This window comes from Theropithecus gelada, unplaced genomic scaffold (assembly GCF_003255815.1).
Source record: "Theropithecus gelada isolate Dixy unplaced genomic scaffold, Tgel_1.0 HiC_scaffold_15884, whole genome shotgun sequence".
Taxonomy (NCBI): domain Eukaryota; kingdom Metazoa; phylum Chordata; class Mammalia; order Primates; family Cercopithecidae; genus Theropithecus; species Theropithecus gelada.
Genome location: NW_020257641.1, coordinates 5,337,322 through 5,356,036, shown reverse-complemented (window position 1 = coordinate 5,356,036; position 18,715 = coordinate 5,337,322).

Genomic DNA, 18,715 nt, shown 5'->3' with positions numbered 1-18,715 from the left:
TTATAGTTTGATATCTTTAGCTCTCTTATAGTTTAAGAAAATCATTTGAATTGTTTTAGTTTCTATTTTTAATTATAAGTGGACAGATTATAGCCATATATATAAATTTATGGGCTAAAAAGTTGTTTATGATTTATGAGTATAGTGTGGAATAATTGAAGCCAATTAAGTATCCATCACCTCAAATAATTATTTTTTGTCATGAAACATTTGAAACTCCCCTTTTTGTGATTTTGAGATGCATAATACATTTTTATAAACTAGAATTTAAATTTGTGTTTGCCATCTTCTACGTTGCTTTTGGATGTCTTATCATGTTTTTGAAAGTTTCAAGTTGTTTTGAAAAAGTAGGAGTGAATAACTTCTGAAGAATTTGAAGAAAAAACAGAATTTTTATATCAATCTAAAATATAAAATATTAACTATTGTAGGCCAGGTGCAATGGCTCACGCCTGTAATCTCAGCACTTTGGGAGGCCAAGGCAGGTGAATCACGAGGTCAGGAGATGGAGACCATCCTGGCGAACACAGTGAAACCCCGTCTCTACTAAAAATACAAAAAATTAGCCAGGCGTGGTGGCAGATGCCTGTAGTCCCAGCTACTCCAGAGGCTGAGGCAGGAGAATGGCGTGAACCCGGGAGGCGGAGCTTGCAGTGAGCTGAGATCGCACCACTGCACTCCGGCCTGGGAGACAGGGTGAGACTCTGTCTCAAAAAAAAAAAAAAAAAAAAAGAAGCTATTATAAATGAAAAAAAAACACTCTTGCTTTCTATGATATTCTTCTTTGGTGTTTTACTTTGGACTTTGATGGTGTGTGGCTCCTTACAGTTATGAAAGCGAATTTAGTTCTTCATACTTAGCTACACGCCTTTGTTTTACTTCCGCATTTTACCTTTTTTCCCTAACAAAGTTTTTTGAGGTTTCCTCTGCCTCTCAGCAGGTCTCAGCAGTGTAGCTGGCATAACTCTATTTTTCTTTTTTTGTGTGATGAAAAATACATTTCTTGAAAATATATAGAGTTCTTACAAATCAAAATGTACAAGACTCCAACGTATTTTCATAAAAATGATATTCAATCCCCAAATAATAAAGTGATTTATACCCATGTAAAAGCATGCACAATTATACTGACAACTAAATAAACAGAAATTAATGAATAACACACCCATTTTTCACAGATTAAACTGTGAAAGACCAAAATTTTTAAATATCTTTGAAGAGGTACATAAAAATCTATGTGTCAATGCCCTGTTGTTAAGTAATGTGTCCTGAAATATATAAAACTTTTCCCAAGGAAACATTATGATATCTACCATTTCAATGACATATTCCCAGTAAACTAGTTACTCAATTTATAGAAATTTATGCTAAAGATACATGGGCACAAAAGTCTAAATGCAAATTTTTTTTCACATTCTCTGTAATTAAAACAATCAAGATAAATCTAGATATCTAGCAACATAGCATTAAAGAGATTATAAACATAAGAAAAATGGTATTTAAAATAAAATCAAGCTACAGGTACATAAGGTGTGTGTGTATGTGTACATATGATTTTTGTAATGATGAATGAGAAATTCTGAAAGATACATCAGTATTGGGTCATTTCTAGGACACTGCAGTGGGACAATATTGTCATTGTGTAGCTATTTGCATTGTTCGAAAATTTTAATTCAAAAATGTTTAGCCAAAAACATTTTAGTTTTCACAACTGAAATTATTCTATATCAACCATTTTAGTTTTTGTACCACGATTATTGTCAACATTTAATGATAAAATTTTAGGGTTTCAATTATTTGTTATTCGTAATTATTTATTATCATCAGTGTAGCTGGTGTAACTCTATTTCTTTAAATGGTGATACAAAAGATCTTGCACTATTACTACTTATGTTTCAGAGTTCCTACTAGCTTGACCTTGCTTTTCATCTTCACATACCAGACATAACCATGCTTTTTTTTCTCACATCCCAAACACACAGTCATGACAGTGATGAGAGTAATATTCCCCAAGAGGGACTGAGGTGCTGGCATCCTCACAACCAAAAGCCTTGGCTCCTGTAAATGACAGGAAAGAGCAATGTTCAAGTCATTCGTTAGAGTCTTGTTTGTTCTTCTGTTGGATGGTAAGTTTTTATACCCACTCACAATCTTAAAGTTTTTGGAAAATTGAAATAAAATTGAAAATAAAGTTTTTTGAAATTAAAACGAGCAGGAAATATAAACACATAAAGGCACTGTAGGCATAAATGGGATCGTGTTCATACAAACAAACAGAAGATTGGTGTTGGCGACACAAATTAGAGGGCATTTAGTCAGTGGACGTGCTGACTCCTATTTACTAAGAGGCTTTGGATTTAGTCTGAAGTTGGTTTTTCCATGCGGTTTCAATGCATGAGGCAATCATTTGACCTCCATGATGAGCTGAATTCCTCCTCATCACAGTGAAGCAGTATTTATTAAGCACCTACCAAGTGAGGTACTAGGTATACTAGTTTCTTCTCGCAATAAGGTCATAATATTTGAAGTAAGATAGTTTTGTTTTGCTTTTAACTAAAGACAATTTTCTGGTTCTAATGCTTTTTTAATGAGTCCAGCCCCACAAGGCACTGAATCACAGTCCTGAATCAACAGACATTATCTCGGCCCTCATGGTGTTTATAGTCTCCGAGAAAGCAACCTCTGAACATACAATTACATGTGTAAGTAACAAATGTTATACAATAAAATTTATGTGATGTTGCCGGGCCTGGTGGCTCATGCCTGTAATCCCAGCACTTTCGGAGGCCGAGGCCGGCGGATCACAAGGTCAGGTGATCGAGACCATCCTGGCTAACACGGTGAAACCCCGTCTCTGCTAAAAATACAAAAAATTAGCCGGGTGCGGTGGCGGCGCCTGTAGCCCCAGTTACTCGGGAGGCTGAGGCAGGAGAATCGCTTGAACCCGGGAGGCGGAGCTTGCAGTGAGCCGAGATCGCGCCACTGCACTCCAGCCTGGGCGACAGAGCGAGACTCCGTCTCAAAAAAAAAAAATTTATTTGATGTTAGATCACAGTTTCTAAATTAATCTGAGTTACCCTATCTTTCCCTACTCACACCACTATTCTATCTTTTCTTCTTTATTTTTGTCATCTCCAATTTTGTCTCAATACCTTACGCCTCAGTCTTCTCCATTTGATTGACGACTGATTTGACTTTTCATTTTTTAATCAAAGGGTACTCCTTCAAGCTTTTCTTGTCTATCTTCCTCTTACCACACTTGCCCCCCCCCCCCAGCATAATCACTCAGACCACAGGCTCCCCACCATAAAGTATGAGAGCATGTGATACCAGTGATGAGCTTTAGAATGGCCATAAGAAATTTTGAGAACTGAAATAAGAGCGATGTCATAATGAGTTAGAGTTAGAAAGCTGTGGAAAAGTTTCTGAGAAGGGAGGGAAATGGAGGCAAGTGAGACATGACTAAGATGTAGGTAAACAGGAACAAAGGTGTTCCCTGTTCAAAACTCTCATAAAGAATTTAATGGCGAAGGAAAGCGCAAAGCATACTTGAAAGAAAGGAAGTAAGTAAACTGATTTGATTGAGTAATCTTCATGGAAAGGATTAGAGGGGGTTAAATTGCAAATGAGAAATGAAAAAGAGTAAAGTAATTTATATGGCGTATTTTTACGCTTCCTGATATAATATTCTAAATGTGTATACATACGTGGATCAGAACAAAGAAGGAAAAAACACACAAAACCTTTGACAAAATTGCTGTCACCAAAATATCCTGCAAATCTTCATACTACTCCATTAACTAATGCAAGTTGCATCTTCAACCTAATGTAAAACTTGAAAATCAAATAGACTTTCATTTGCTGAAACAAAAAGTCATTGAATTCGTTTCTACATCGCATTTATTTTAATAGTTTACTGAAGGAACTGACTTTACATATCAGCTACAAGGAGAATAAATTTTTAAAAGTAAATCAACAACGAGAATAGGAAATAGCAACACATTTTATGTTTGGTATAACGTTCTCTAGTATTATATTACAAGCATATTAACATTTTCTGGCTGCAAATTTCAGTTCACTCTCATGATCAAAGCTCTTTATCATTGTCCTTGTTGGATGTTATTCAGGGGTCATAAGAAGAGCCTCCAAATTTTATTTGTTTACTTTTAAAATGTCCAATACCGAGAAAAAGAAAAGCAATTCTTTTCATTAGATGTCATTACATGTTATGGCCGGATGGCCTTACCAGCAAATGTTGTATGTATTCTCCTACCTAAATGTGAGATTTAGAAGTCACAGTTATCCCATAATAATAGGTATGCCTTGCGTTTGTGCCTAAAATTTCACACCATTATGTTTTTTCCTTTCTCTGAGTAAAGGAGTCTTTTTATAAGTATCGCCTCCCATGGAGTGATATGAAGTCAAACTCATCCATCATGTCCGTGAGAAGAGAAGGTATAAATGAGAGAAGAGATCCAAGTTTATCAGAAAAGGATAAAAGGCAGCTTACAATTTGGATCAAGATGGCAAATTTTGCTACATCTGCCTGCGCTGTCCCTCACAGCCAGCCTGGAGACATTAGAAAATAAAAATATAAGGTGTCAAAATGTATGTAAGCTAGAAGAAAACAGAAATACTTGGAAAACTGAAGATAAGTGGGTCTCCTTATGCAGAAAAATGGTGGCTGGGGGAAGAACAGAGCTAGGGCCTAACAGACCTGAACAGAGCCTGAGCCCAGTTGGGGTAGGAAACCTGTAGCAGTTTGGAGCTACACCCTTTGCCTTCTGACACAGCACCCTGGGCAAGAGCTGATTGATGCCCCACACCCCCACATCCCCATGGGTGTTCTCACATGGTATGTCAGCCCATTGGTTGCTGTTGCTGACCAGGTAAACACTCAGAATCGTGAGTCATACAAATAAGTACATGGGTGTGATATTACCTGAAGGTCCACCTTGTACATATTCCTAGTGTGAGAGCAGTAGCATCACCCAGATGCAGGAAGACAATGACAGAACAAGGCTACGAAAAGAATAGGTACACATAGAACAGCTATTGTCTAGCTGTACCACTCACTTGGACCTGGCAATTGATACTAAAGATGGGTGTTGTCAGACAAGAGTAGTGCCTTGGGACATAAGAAGAGGACACCCTGGGGTGCAAAATTTCAATGAAAAATTGAAATGATTGAGCTCATAGTAAAGTACTTAGTTCAGACATCTGCCTTGCTCTTCAGCCCCCACTTTTACCAAGAGAGAGGAGGAAAAGTCTAGATAGCCAACAGTCTCAAGAGGACAAACCTGAGCTTGGGACAAAAACAATCATATAGTATTGATTAGGCTCAAGCACTAAGAAAGAAAAGCAAAAAGGCTTTCTATAACAGAAGAGGTGAGTATTGGAGGAGGGATTTAAAACAAACATTATTAGTGTTTCAGAAAGACACAAAGGCACCTGCAAACATCAAGTAGAATACGTTGTTATGGATAAAAATCAGTTGGGAGATATTGGACATGAAAGATAACATTTTTGAAAGAATTCATGAACACCAATTATCTGCCTCTCTAGCACACACGGTATCTCCCATACCCAATGGCGCATGATTCCTATTGGCTTATGTGTGACTTTCAAAGAACATGGCCTTGGATAACTAATGAATATGTGTTGTCTCCCTTGCTACAGTGATTGATTTGTGCACTGGCATGTAATCTAAAGTGGTCAAATCAAAGTGACTGTCAGATTCCTCCGTGGACTTGTGGGACACAGATGCTTCTTACTTGCTCTGGGTGATATGGTGTGAAGCCTAAAACCATTTTTCTATCATGACTGAAGTCAGCCTGAGCATAAAATCCACGCATGAAGATGAGATCTGAGCCCTGCTGATCTAACAGCTGAAGATCGTTGCATTTTGGTTGCACAAGCCATTAAGTTCTCATCTTTAAGATAATATTTGTTTATTTTATGCTTGCAAAAAAGTGCTCAAACTGATAATAATAGATTGAATTAAAGAATAGACGAGTTCAAAAAGAAAATTAGTGAGCTTAAAAGTAGGATTAAGAATAGCTTTCCAAAAACAGCAGGAGGAAATAAAGAATGAAAAGTATCAAAAAAAAAAAAAAAAACTAAGAAAAATGTAAAAGCAAAAGTGTCAAACTGTCCAAAGAGAAGAACTAGTGACAAATGAATAATAATATATTTTTAAGTTAATATTTGTCTTTTTAAAAGATATTAGATTTCAATTCTCTTAAAATAAGCTTGGCACCCTCTAATTTTTTTTTTTTTTTAGTGAGAGTTCAAAAGTGCCAAGCTTTTTAGGAGAATTGAGACATGCCCTGCAAAGTCATGCGAGGTCCCAGAAAATGCATAATACAGAGACTTTCTCTGACAGAACTTTTGGGAGAAGAGTTACAGTATGTAATAAATGATTCCATGAGAAGACAAGAAGAAGGAGAATCAAAAAATGGGAAAGAAATTACCATTTTAATCGAACAACACATGATATTGAGTGATGCACAATTTTGTGCCACCAAGAAAAAAAATAGTTCAAACTATGACAACATGCTTTCTTCCCACATTTATATTCTGAGGGATACTTATTTAAAAGTTACAAGTGCTATTTTTAAATGTGCCTTAGAATCCACAAAGTACAAATGTAAGGTATATTTTTGACTACAGGGAAAATATAACCTCACCATGAATATCTGAAACAATTTGAGATTAAAACTTCAGGCAAAACTGTCATTTAAATTGATGGTTTGGGGAGGTAATGATAAGAGAGTGGCAAAGCATTATAAAACTATTGCTTTTCCCCAAGGAGAGTATATATTATTAATAACCTTCAATAACTGAGCAAAATGTATACACATACATGCCTTAATAAATTAGACATAACTATAAAAATTAGAATGTAAAACTTCCAAATCAGTTGTAGAAAAAGAAAAAGAAAATAAATCTACCTAACAATAGTTGGAAAAAGAAATAAAACAAAGAGAAAGCATACTAATGATCATTTGATCATATTTACCATATCATATTTATGAAAAAAGTGGCAGAAATAAGTTCACTTTTATCTGGTTTTATGATATGCATATATAGATAGATTAACCGAGTAAAAGACCCATTTATTAGTTTTAATGAAATAGAACTAATACGTATTTTTTAAAATGAAGAAAATATTATGGCAAGATGGAAAACAAAGAGATGGGAAAAATATAACTAACAAATGTTAAAATAATACAAGTTAGTCGTTTTATTATGACAAAATAGAATTCAAATAAAAATGAAAATATGACAAAAATAGTGCATAGTGACTTAAGGAAAAAAATGATACCAAGCAGATGCAATATTCATAACCTTACATTATACAATTATATGGCCTTAAACTATGTAATATATCAAACAACAAAATAAGGAAAATACATAAGCTACAAATGTAGTTGGAATTTTTACACACACGTAAACATATTCACTGACACATCCCAAAACACACTATTCTCAAAATTATGCTAGTTTATAGATTTGAGCAGCATGCTTATAAAGTATAATCTAATGGATACATTCTACAATTCTTGTACTATTCATTAAGACTCTATATTTCTCTCAAAAGCATGTAGAATAGTGAAATAATTCATACAGGAAATCTCAATACATTTTAATGTACAAACTTTTTTTTCTGACAACAATCCAATTAACCTAAAAATCAGTGTCAAATAGATAACAAAAACCATTTTCAAGTTTAGAAAATTTAAAATCATACTTTTATCTAGTCAGTGGGTTAAAGGTGAAATCTTGAGAGTATTAAGTACGTCATGCAAGATAGTTAAATTTCAAAATATCAGAATGTTTATTTAGTGGGAAAAACAGTGATTCTAAATGTGTTTATACTTTAAAAAAAATGCTGGTTGCAGTAGCTAACACTTGAAATCCCAACATTTTGGTAGGCAGAGGCAGAAGGATTACTTGAGCCCAGGAGTTTGGTAACAGCCTGGGCAATACAGAGAGACCCTATCTCCACAAAAAATAAAAAATTAGCCAGGGTTGCGGCACATGCCTATAGTCTAAGCCATGTGGATTGCTTGAGCCCAGGAGGTTGAGGCTACAGTGAGCCATGATCTCACCACTTCACTCCAGTCTGGGCAACAGAGTGAGATCTTATCTCACAAAAAGGAAGGAAGGAAGGAAGGAAGGGAGGGAGGAAGGGAGGGAGGGAGGGAGGGAGGGAGGATAAATGAGCTTGAGTATTTGCATTAACAAAGTAAATAAACTATAAACATAAATTTAAATAAATTAGAAAAGAGATCAAGAAATACATCACAAATCCACAAATGAGAAAACAACAAAACAATACGAATGATCACAACATTTAATAAGATAAACCTCTGAAAGCACAGATCATTTAAAAACAAGTAAGCATAAAAAGCAATAACAACAGAGAGAAGAGTTACTAAAAAGCAAAAAAGCAGAAGTCAGAAAAAGAGAGAGAGAGAGAAAACTAAACACAAACATAGGCGCAATCTTAAAATTATAGAACATTTTGGAAAAAAAAAAAAAACCCACAACACAAAAATGCATTTAACAGGAATAAATATGGAATAATTACAAATAAGAGACTACCAGAATTGTTACAAAAGGGAATAGAGAATGGATTTAAAAACTAAATTAATAAAAGCCATAAAAACATGAGTGATCATCAACAATCCTCTACCACTCTAAAATTTCCAGGTCTCAATGGCTTACAAGCAGATTTTCCCATACTTCAAAAACCAAAGTCACACTCACAAATGAATTGTTACCATACTGGAAAAACAATGAAAATTCTTAGCTTTTTAAATTATATTAATTGTGCTTCACCCTTAGATGAAATAATAAAATGCAAAGATATAAAATACATACTCATTTTTCTTTTGAGCATAGATGTAAAAATTTTAAATAATATATTAGTTGATGCAACTCATGAGTATATGAAACAAAAAGTAATTTCATGTAGATTTTTCTCAGGAATGCAGAATCAAATAAATTATTATATTCCTATCAATCATTTTATCTTGTGAAATTAACAGGTTAAAGTAGAAAAACACAAAATCACATCCCAGAGGTCAAAATGACATTTAATAACTTCAATACATATTCCCAAATTTAAAATATCTAAAGATAAGTAGAAGTAGAAGGGAATCTCCTTAACCTGATAAATGCTATTTATGAAAACCTCACAGCAAACATCACATGTAATGCAGAACCTGAAGAATCATTTCATTTAAAGTAAGTAGTAAAATAAGAATGTCTTTAATAAGAGAGAATACAATTATAGAAATTGAAAGAAAAGAAATAAAATTACTCTATATGCAGATTATATGGTCATGTTGACAATATATTAGGCTAATTTAAAAATTCAGCAAGACTGCTAGGTAACAAAATAACCTATAAAATTCTGAAGTGTTTCTCAATAACCATAATGAAAAATGAAAATTATAATAGAATACTATATTCAATAACAACTATAAAATAATCACTATAGTATTAAGGAATTAACCTATCAACAAGAGAAAAAGAGAACAAGGCCTCCATGAAGAAAAGTTTGTTTCTTTGTTTGTTTTCATTTTTTGGTTTTTGTTGGTATTTTTTTTGAGACAGAGTCTTGCTCTGTCACCCAGGCTGGACTGCAGTGGCCAATCTTGGCTCACTGCAGCCTCTGCCTCCTGGGTTCAAGCAATTCTCCTGCCTCAGCTACCCAAGTAGCTGGGATTACAGGGATGTGCCACCACTCCTGGCTAATTTTTACATTTTTAGTAGAAACAGGGTTTTGTCATGTTAGCCAGGCTAGTCACAAACTCCTGGCCTCAAGTGATCCACCCGCTTTGGCCTCCCAAAGTGCTAGGATTACAGGCGTGAGCCACAGCACCCGGTTACCATTATCTCTTATGTATATAGAGGACAGAAATCTTCAACACAATACTAGCTAACCATATCTAGCAACATAGAAACAGAATAATACATTATAATCACATGAGATCTATCCCAAAGATGCAAGGGAAATTTAACATCTGAAAAATCATGTAAACAGAATAAGAAACCAAAAGCATGATACCGTCTAAATAGCTGCAGAAAGCATATTGATGAAACATAACACACCTTCATGATAAAACACTAAGCAAACTAGAAATAGAAGGAAACTTTCTTAACCTTGTGAAAGTCACCTGTGAAAAGCCCACAAGGGACCTCACACTTAATAGTGAAAGTCCAGATGCTTTCCTCATAAGGTCACGAACAAGACAAGAACGTCTGCTATTGGCTTTTCTATTCAACATTCTATGTGAGGTACTAGTCAGAGCAGTTGGGAAAGAAAGAATTAAAAAGCATCTAGATTGTGAAAAACGATGTAAAACTATCTCTACAGCACATTAATGTACATAGAAAACCCTAAGTGATCCACTAAAAAACAATTAGAACTAATAAGTGAGTTTGTCAAGGCTGCAGGACACATCAGTGCACACAAATCAGCAGGATTTCTATACACTTGCAATGAACAATCCAAACATTAAGGAAGTAATTTCATTTCCAATAACATCGAAAAGAATAATTAGGAATAAACTTAAGAAAAATATGCAAGATGTGTACACTGAAAACTACAAATATTGTTAAAATTTTTTTAAATGTCTAAATGAATGAAAAAACAGCTCATGTTCATGTATGAGGAGGCTTATTATTGTTAAGATAATATTTTCCAAATTTTTCTACAAATTTGATATAATCCCCTATCAGAATCCTAGCTGTCTTCTTTGTAGAAATTGATATTTTGACTCTACAATTTATATGGAATTGCAAGGGGCTCACAATGACTAAAACAACCTTATTACAATGCAACAATAATCAAGATGGTGTGGTACTTGTAACAGGGTGGGCATGTAGATCAATGGAATAAAATCAAGAGTCAAGAAAAGTTGTGTCTATTTGATTTGTCTCTCTTTTCTTCTTTATTAGTCTGGCTAGCAGTCTATCTATTTTGTCAATCTTTTCAAAAACCCAGCTCCTGGAGTCACTGATTTTGTTGAAGGGTTTTTTTGTGTCTCTATCTCTTTCAGTTCCGCTCTAACAGAAATAACAAGAAATTAATTATTTCTTGTCTTCTGCTAGCATTTGAATTTGTTTGCTCCCACTTCTCTAGTTCTTCTAATTGTGATGTTAGGGTGTCGATTTTGGATCTTTCCTGCTTTCTCCTATGGGCATTTAGTGCTATAAATTTCCTTCTAAACACTGCTTTAGCTGTGTCCCAGAGATTCTGGTACATTGTGTCTTTGTTCTCATCAGTTTCAAAGAACTTACTCATTTCTGTCTTACTTTCATTATTTATCCAGTAGTCATCCAGGAGCAAAGTTTCTCTAAATGTGGAAAAAAGTATCTTTATTCCAGGTTTGCAGTGACATTTCTGTATCCAGCTTCTAGATCACCCATGCTCCATGGATGCATAATTGTTAGTCAGTTCTTTTGATAATTACAAAAAGAGTTTCCAGTCCAAATCTAAATTGGCGTATCCTGATGTATTCTTCCCAAGAGAAAATCTTCTATCTACCATATTTGAATCAGATTATGAACCCTTAGGAAATGAGTCAGTTCTTATTTAAGTTAACAACAAGTTTTCTACAGATTGAAGTCCTAAGAGAAAATTTATTTTCAAGGAAACAAAGTGCATATCTCCACCACAGGACCGGGGGAATAAGGAGAGTGATGGCTACTTATGCCTTAAAGAAAATGCTCTCCTCTTCTCCAGCATCTTAAATATTGCCTCTCTCAATCATTTCTTCATGTGATTAAACACTCTTGACTTTCCCAAACTTTTTCTCATGCATCAAATTATTTACTGCACAACCCTTGACCAGAGAATGGGACAGCACTATTACAAATAGTGTAGTACATCTGACAGGCTACAAGAAATCAAAAAGATAGAGCCGTCGACATGGGCCCAGAAGCCTGGATGACAACATCGTTTCCACTCTAAAACACCATGCTGGCCCTGGTTCTTATATCCTCAAACACAAATGACACAGACGCAGGTTTTAGGAGCTTCATACTTGTAAGTTGTTTCATCTTGCGCTGTTCAAGTGAGGTTGAGTTTAAAAGAACTTGAAGACATTGAAGAGATGTCAAGCAGGCAGTCAATGGAAAAGAGGTTTGGTGTACGAGATCTGTGTTTTATGTATACGGCCAAATTTGTAAGTGTTACTGACAGGGAAGAGGGGAGGATGGGAGGAGTCTTTAGGATGTACAATATTTAATGGCCAGTAAGAGAGGGAGAAGAGATGTCAGTGAAAAACGAGCCAGGGCAGAATTGGTCCAAGCGCAGAGAGGATTCATATGAAGGAATGGTCAACAAGACCAACTGCTTGTAAGATGTCAAGATTGATGAAGACTAAACATTGTTCATAAGATTGAGTGATTTGGGAGTCAATGTTGACCTACCAATTAGGACTTCAGAAGATAGAAAAAAGTGAAGAGAGAATAAAGAGTAAATAAACAGAGATTACAAATATAGAAGATTGGTGGTAAAGAGGAAGAAAAAGTAATTTATTCTTATGTTTAGATAGAGAAGAAAGCTTAAAAGTTGTTTTAATTTTTTTAAATTTTGTTTTGATGTTTTTTGTTTTTTAAAATAATTTTTAAGTCAATGTGATGTGTTAACTTCAGAAAGAGATGTTTATTATACAACAAGTGTGGACTTTTCAATAATTTATAATTCCTGGAAAAAAGGACAGATGTTGGAATCCATAGAAAAGGAAAATAAATTACATTTAGGTAAGAAAGCGAGAAGTGGTTTGTGTTTAATGGTAACTTTTAACAATTACTGCCAAGTTAATGCATACATTTTTACGATTTCAGTCATTACATAGAGTCACCAAAATATACTACTTATCTATTGTCCAGTTTACAGATGATAAAACCAAAACCAAGGGAGTCTAGCTAATCCAGGTGATAGAGGAAAAGTAAAAGAATCAAAATGTGTATCTGACTGAAAGCCTAACATAATGTTTCCAGACAAGGAGTTGGAGTTTTTTTCTTATAAGGCATCAGATAATAAATATTTTAGGTTTCACAGGACCTATGGCCCCATTATAACTACTCAACACTACACTTATAGCATTTATAGATTATGCACACACAAACAGGACTGTGTTCCAGGTTAAACTTTAGTTATAGACTCTGAAATTTGAAATATGATTTTACATGTCATGAAATATTTTTCTTTGGATATTTCTTAGCCATTCTAAAAATGTAAAAAATATTTCTAGCTCCTGGAGCACACAAAAACAGGCAGTGAGGCAGAATGGCCCATGACCATATAGTTTGCTGATCCTTTCACTGGGTAACATTGTCACCCCAGGGCTATTCTGTATCTTATGGTGACTCTGGGCTACCACTCTATTTCAAATAGCTTACCTCCTGCTTTAGCAAAATCTGTATGGTCTTCTAATGTCTAATCCTCTTCATGTTTTTCAGTCACATTTGCATTCCTCCCCTAGACATATTTGTACTAATATTTTTTGTCATTCTAAATCAACCACCCTTTTTCTCTCTCCGTCTCTCTCTTTGTAAATCTGTTCCTCGCTTCTCAGGCCTTTTCTTGCATCTTTGCTTCTCTGAGCAAATTACACAATCCTCAGCAGTCCCATTTTACATCATGCCACAAAGACTTCCAGCTGGGCAAAGGTATTGTCCACTCATATGCTATTCACTTGTCTCTGTCCTGCTTGGCAAACTACTTTTTTCACTTAAGATAACTTTCCTTTGTGCACTTCTAGTTCCAAAGTTCAAAGAAAGAGAAAATATGTAATTACATCATGCTTGTCCTATCTCAGCAAGTCTTCTGATATCAAGAGTTTATTTGTTATGTTGCTGACCAGAGGGGAAGGTGTACCCATTAGTGCCAAGGGTTTGATAGATCTCAGCACACGGAAATATTCCTGGGGGCTATGTTTCATCTCAAACGCATGACTGAATTAATCCCCAGGTTATGCCACAACTTTCCTTTGACACTTAGGTAATAAATAAGACATACTTTTAAAATAACTTTCCCTTTAGGCTGGAATATTTCTGACAACTGACTTGACTCTGATTTGCTTTCATCCAGAAGGAACTTGTTGTCAAGGAGCCTCTTGTTCATGACTTAGGGGCTGAATATGCACCCCCATCTCCTAGACTGCAGTCCTGAATTAGGTCTTTCTCTGAATAAATTCTTAATTATCTTTCTACTTAGCTGCAAGCTCATTAATAATCTACTAGATTGTGCAGCCACTTAAGTCCCTAAGGCTTTGATTCCTCAAAAATGCAAACTGAATACCTTAAGTATAATGTTTGCAAAAGTAGATCATGTCAGGATATGAAAAAGAGCCTTGGAATCAACTTTATTCCTTTGTGTAAAGAACTTTAATTTTTTTTTTTTTTTTTTTTTTTTTTTTTGAGACGGAGTCTCGCTCTGTCGCCCAGGCTGGAGTGCAGTGGCCGGATCTCAGCTCACTGCAAGCTCCGCCTCCCGGGTTCACGCCATTCTCCTGCCTCAGCCTCCCGAGTAGCTGGGACTACAGGCGCCCACCACCTCGCCCGGCTAGTTTTTTGTATTTCTTAATAGAGACGGGGTTTCACCGTGTTAGCCAGGATGGTCTCGATCTCCTGACCTCGTGATCCGCCCGTCTCGGCCTCCCAAAGTGCTGGGATTACAGGCTTGAGCCACCGCGCCCGGCCAAGAACTTTAAATGTATCATATTTCACATGAAAAAGTCCACTGTGATATTCTAACTACTCAAATCTTTTCTAAACATAATTTTATTTTTATCTCATGCACACGTTTTGAGGAACCGCTGCTGGGACTGAAAGAGGAAATCTAAAAAGAGACAGCATGGACAAGTGGGAACTGGAGACTGAACAGTGAGAACTGTTTGGTTCATTTACCCCACGGAAAAATTGTGAAACCAGTGGGGTCTTTATGCGTTTTTAGGCTGACATCTGAAATTTTTATCATAATTCTAATAACTGCAAAAGATATGGTTTCCCATGCATTACATGCTTTATAATACTTTTAATATATTTTGATTGAAATTGGCAGAGTTTGTTCATTCAATTAGTGGAAAATTCCAGTCTCCAATCAAACCTATCAAAGAGGTTAAATTTCTGAGAGAAAAAGTCTGACTTCATTTTTAGAGTCAATCAACTTGGTACTACATATGGCTTCTATGAGCTCCTCGCTGCTGAGTGAGAATTCTGAGATATTAACCACCCAGCCCCGCCATGGTGCCTTGCCTGGACATGCTTCCTCACAGAAACATTGTCCTTCCTTTTCCTCAGGAAGGAAACATTCTTGAGCTGTCCTTTTGTTGAGTGCCCAAGAGGTTTTACACACTGGGTCAGAGCATTGTCCAGACAACTGAGAGAGGGGCTTGCCTTTTCTCCCTGTTTCCTATAGAGTAGAAAAAGAACAATTAACAAAGGGGAAGGGAGAAGAAGAACTAACAGAGGGACTCTTGAGCAGAATAATCTTAGGGACGAATACAGATGGAAGTTAAGAATCTAGAAAAGTATTTTCTTATAGCTATCCAGGCTCCCTGGAAAATATTCCCATGTCCATAAGGATATATATGCCCAGTGGTGATACATCTCTAAAGAAGACACAAAGAAATAAGAAAAAGGCAAGATGAGAGACAAGACACCAACTCCCAAAGAAAACTGACGAGTTTCTCAGCCCTTCAAGGGCTATTTGAGAGCACCTCGGTGCTGTGCAAGTCACTTTATGCAGTATGCACAGCAGACAGAATTTCCTGTGGTATGTGAAACTTACCAAGCGACCAAGGGATCAAACTGGAATGAGCAGAGAAGAGCCCTTTAGAAGGAGAAGTGAGAGAATGCTCCTAACTGATTCACAGACACAACACTTTCCAGCACTCCCAGTGAGCGCCAGAAAACCTGGGGGTCCAAACCTAAAAGACAGGTGACATCAACAAGGCTGGGATGATCCTTTTTGCCAAAGATTTTTAATCTCTTTATGTGGGCTACCCATACAATGTCTGAAACATGTTTTATGGCATTCTGTCAAATTCCTTGTTGTAGGATTGCCGGTTTTTCAGATACCCTCAAGAGTCCTGAGAAAGTTGAACAGGCCACCTGGCAATGCTCTGCAAAACTAATTAGTGAGGGGAAATATTGAAAAATCACTCCAATGGCCGTGTGGCAATTACAAACCATTGAAAGTGTGAGGCAGATGGTGAGGTTCATATGTTGTCTTACTTATCAGTTCAACAAAACTATACCAAATGCCCACCATGTGCAAAGTGCAACTAATAATGAAAAGGCAGGTATGTAAATTCATAAGATGCAACATAGGAAGTCTGACTTTACTGGACAAACGCTATCAGCGTGAGCAATTCACGAGTGTGACCCTGCCGTCTTAGCCATCTAATCTTCTACCACTGCTCAGTGTTTTCTCACTTCTGGACATTCCTCAAACACTTCCTCCACCTGAATATTCTACCATGTCCTTGGCTTCCTCTCCCCATGGGGGTGAAATCATGTGCAGGCTGCTTGACACGTAAACACATTTGGCCACATTACTTTCATGCACATTGCTGTGGGTTCATTCACCACACTGCATCATCTTTGTCTTCCTATATCCCCCAGCAGTTCATGGAGAATAACATGGCAAGGACGACGTCTTACTCTTCTTTATACACTGAATGTTTGACAATGTCTGACACATTGCAGGCATAGTAGGATCAAATCCCACTTTCAAAGCCAAATGAAGTGTGCCTGATTGCCCCTTGACCTTGAGGATTCCTTTCCTCTTCTCCCACACCACTCTTGATATATCTAAGGGCTGCTCTCAAACACTGCATATATGGTAGTTACTTGTGTAGTCTACTAATCCAACTACACTCTGAGCTTCTTGGGTAAAAGAAATATATTTTGCTTTTCTTTGTAACCTCCACTGGATCCACCAGAAAAGGGAACAAGACCTTCTGCTTACATAACCCAAGCTAACAAGGCCAAGCAGCCCTTCCCACTGCTCCATTCTTTGTGTGCACCTCTCTCTCCTATGGTCACTTAATTACAGCCACTTGGGCTTCTGTTCTGACCCTTAAGCCCTGCTCAAACTCATTCACATCCCAGGGCCTTCACAATTGTTGCTTTGTCTGGCTGCAACATCAGCTCCTTGCTCCTCAGAGCTCAGCGTTTTTCATTCCTTCAACACTAAGTTTAAATACTATTTCCTAAAGAATCATCCTCAACCATACTCAGATCAGTAGCCCTACCACAGACTCATCATGTCTTTTATGTCACCTGGCTTTTTTCCCTTGTTTATTTATTATTCGCATGCTCCTCCCCTCAACACGCACACACACACACACACACACACACAAAAGAATGCATGGTCAGCCAGGAGAGTCCTGGTCTGTCCATTGTCACTGCTTTACCCCCAGTACAGTGCCTAGAACAAAGTAGGTGTCTAATAAATATTATCAATTGAATAAATAAATTGTAAAATATTTGGTAATTCAAGAATTATTGCTGGAATAAAAAATAATAAAGAAATAAAGTCACTGTATCCTATCTTCACTCATTGTTTCAAAATACATAAAAGCATTTTCTAAAGAATAAACTCATTTCTTGGCATCTAAACTGGTATCTTTGCAAAACCAAAAATCACTAGGTGTTAGGATCTTGAGAGAAATTGACTCTTCTCAAAAAATGAGTGCTGGACAAACTTCAATCTAAAACTGCATTAAAAACAAGTCACATTACATTAAATTGGAAAACAATATAGCACATTATTCAATTAAATCCCAGAACGCACTAACTAAAACCTCAATGAACTGAAAATATAGCGGGGCTCCACTTTTGTGCAAAGCATACATACATCTTAGCAGCTGGGCCAGGACTTGCTATTCCTTAAGAAGGTTATGCCCCATGGTCAAATCTGTGAACAGACATTTGTGAAGATGCAATTGTGTGCTAGGCCCCGGGCTCAGCTTAAATGGCACATACACAAAGAAGAGATGATGGACAGTCAGGAAAGAATGGAATAGTAAGGAATGGGGAAGAGGTTTGTTGTTGGGGAGACTTCCCAGAGGAGGTGATGTACATATACGTGATGATCTACTTTGGGAAGGAAAACCACTAAGACAAGTAAGAACCTGTACTAGCCCAAGGGAACAGCGGCTGCCAGGGAAAACTGAATGAGGTCAGGCTATGCTCCTGCCCAACTAGGTTGGCAGCAATAAGCAAAGAGAACTGAAAAAAAAAAAAAAAAAAGAGTAAAAGATAAGATATTCAATCATTACTTATAAAAATTAACGAGGTCAGGAGATTGATACCATCCTGGCTAACATGGTGAAACCTTTCTCACTAAAAATACAAAAAATTAGCCTGGCGTGGTGGCACACGCCTGTAATCCCAGCTACTCAGGAGGCTGAGGCAGAGAATCACTTGAACCCAGGAGGCAGAGCTTGCCAAGATCACGCCACTGCACTGCAGCCTGGGTGACAGAGCAAGACTCTGTCTCAAAAAAAAAAAAAGTCAAGTATACTTATAAGGTAAGAAGTTTTAAGAGTTTTAAAAGCAAACACTGACATAAAGAAAGTTTTTGAGTACAGAGTAATTGATTAGACATTTAACCTAAGCCCTAGTCCTCATAATAGAATTACTTAATAAACTTTTAATTTTGGAATAATTTTGGGTTTAT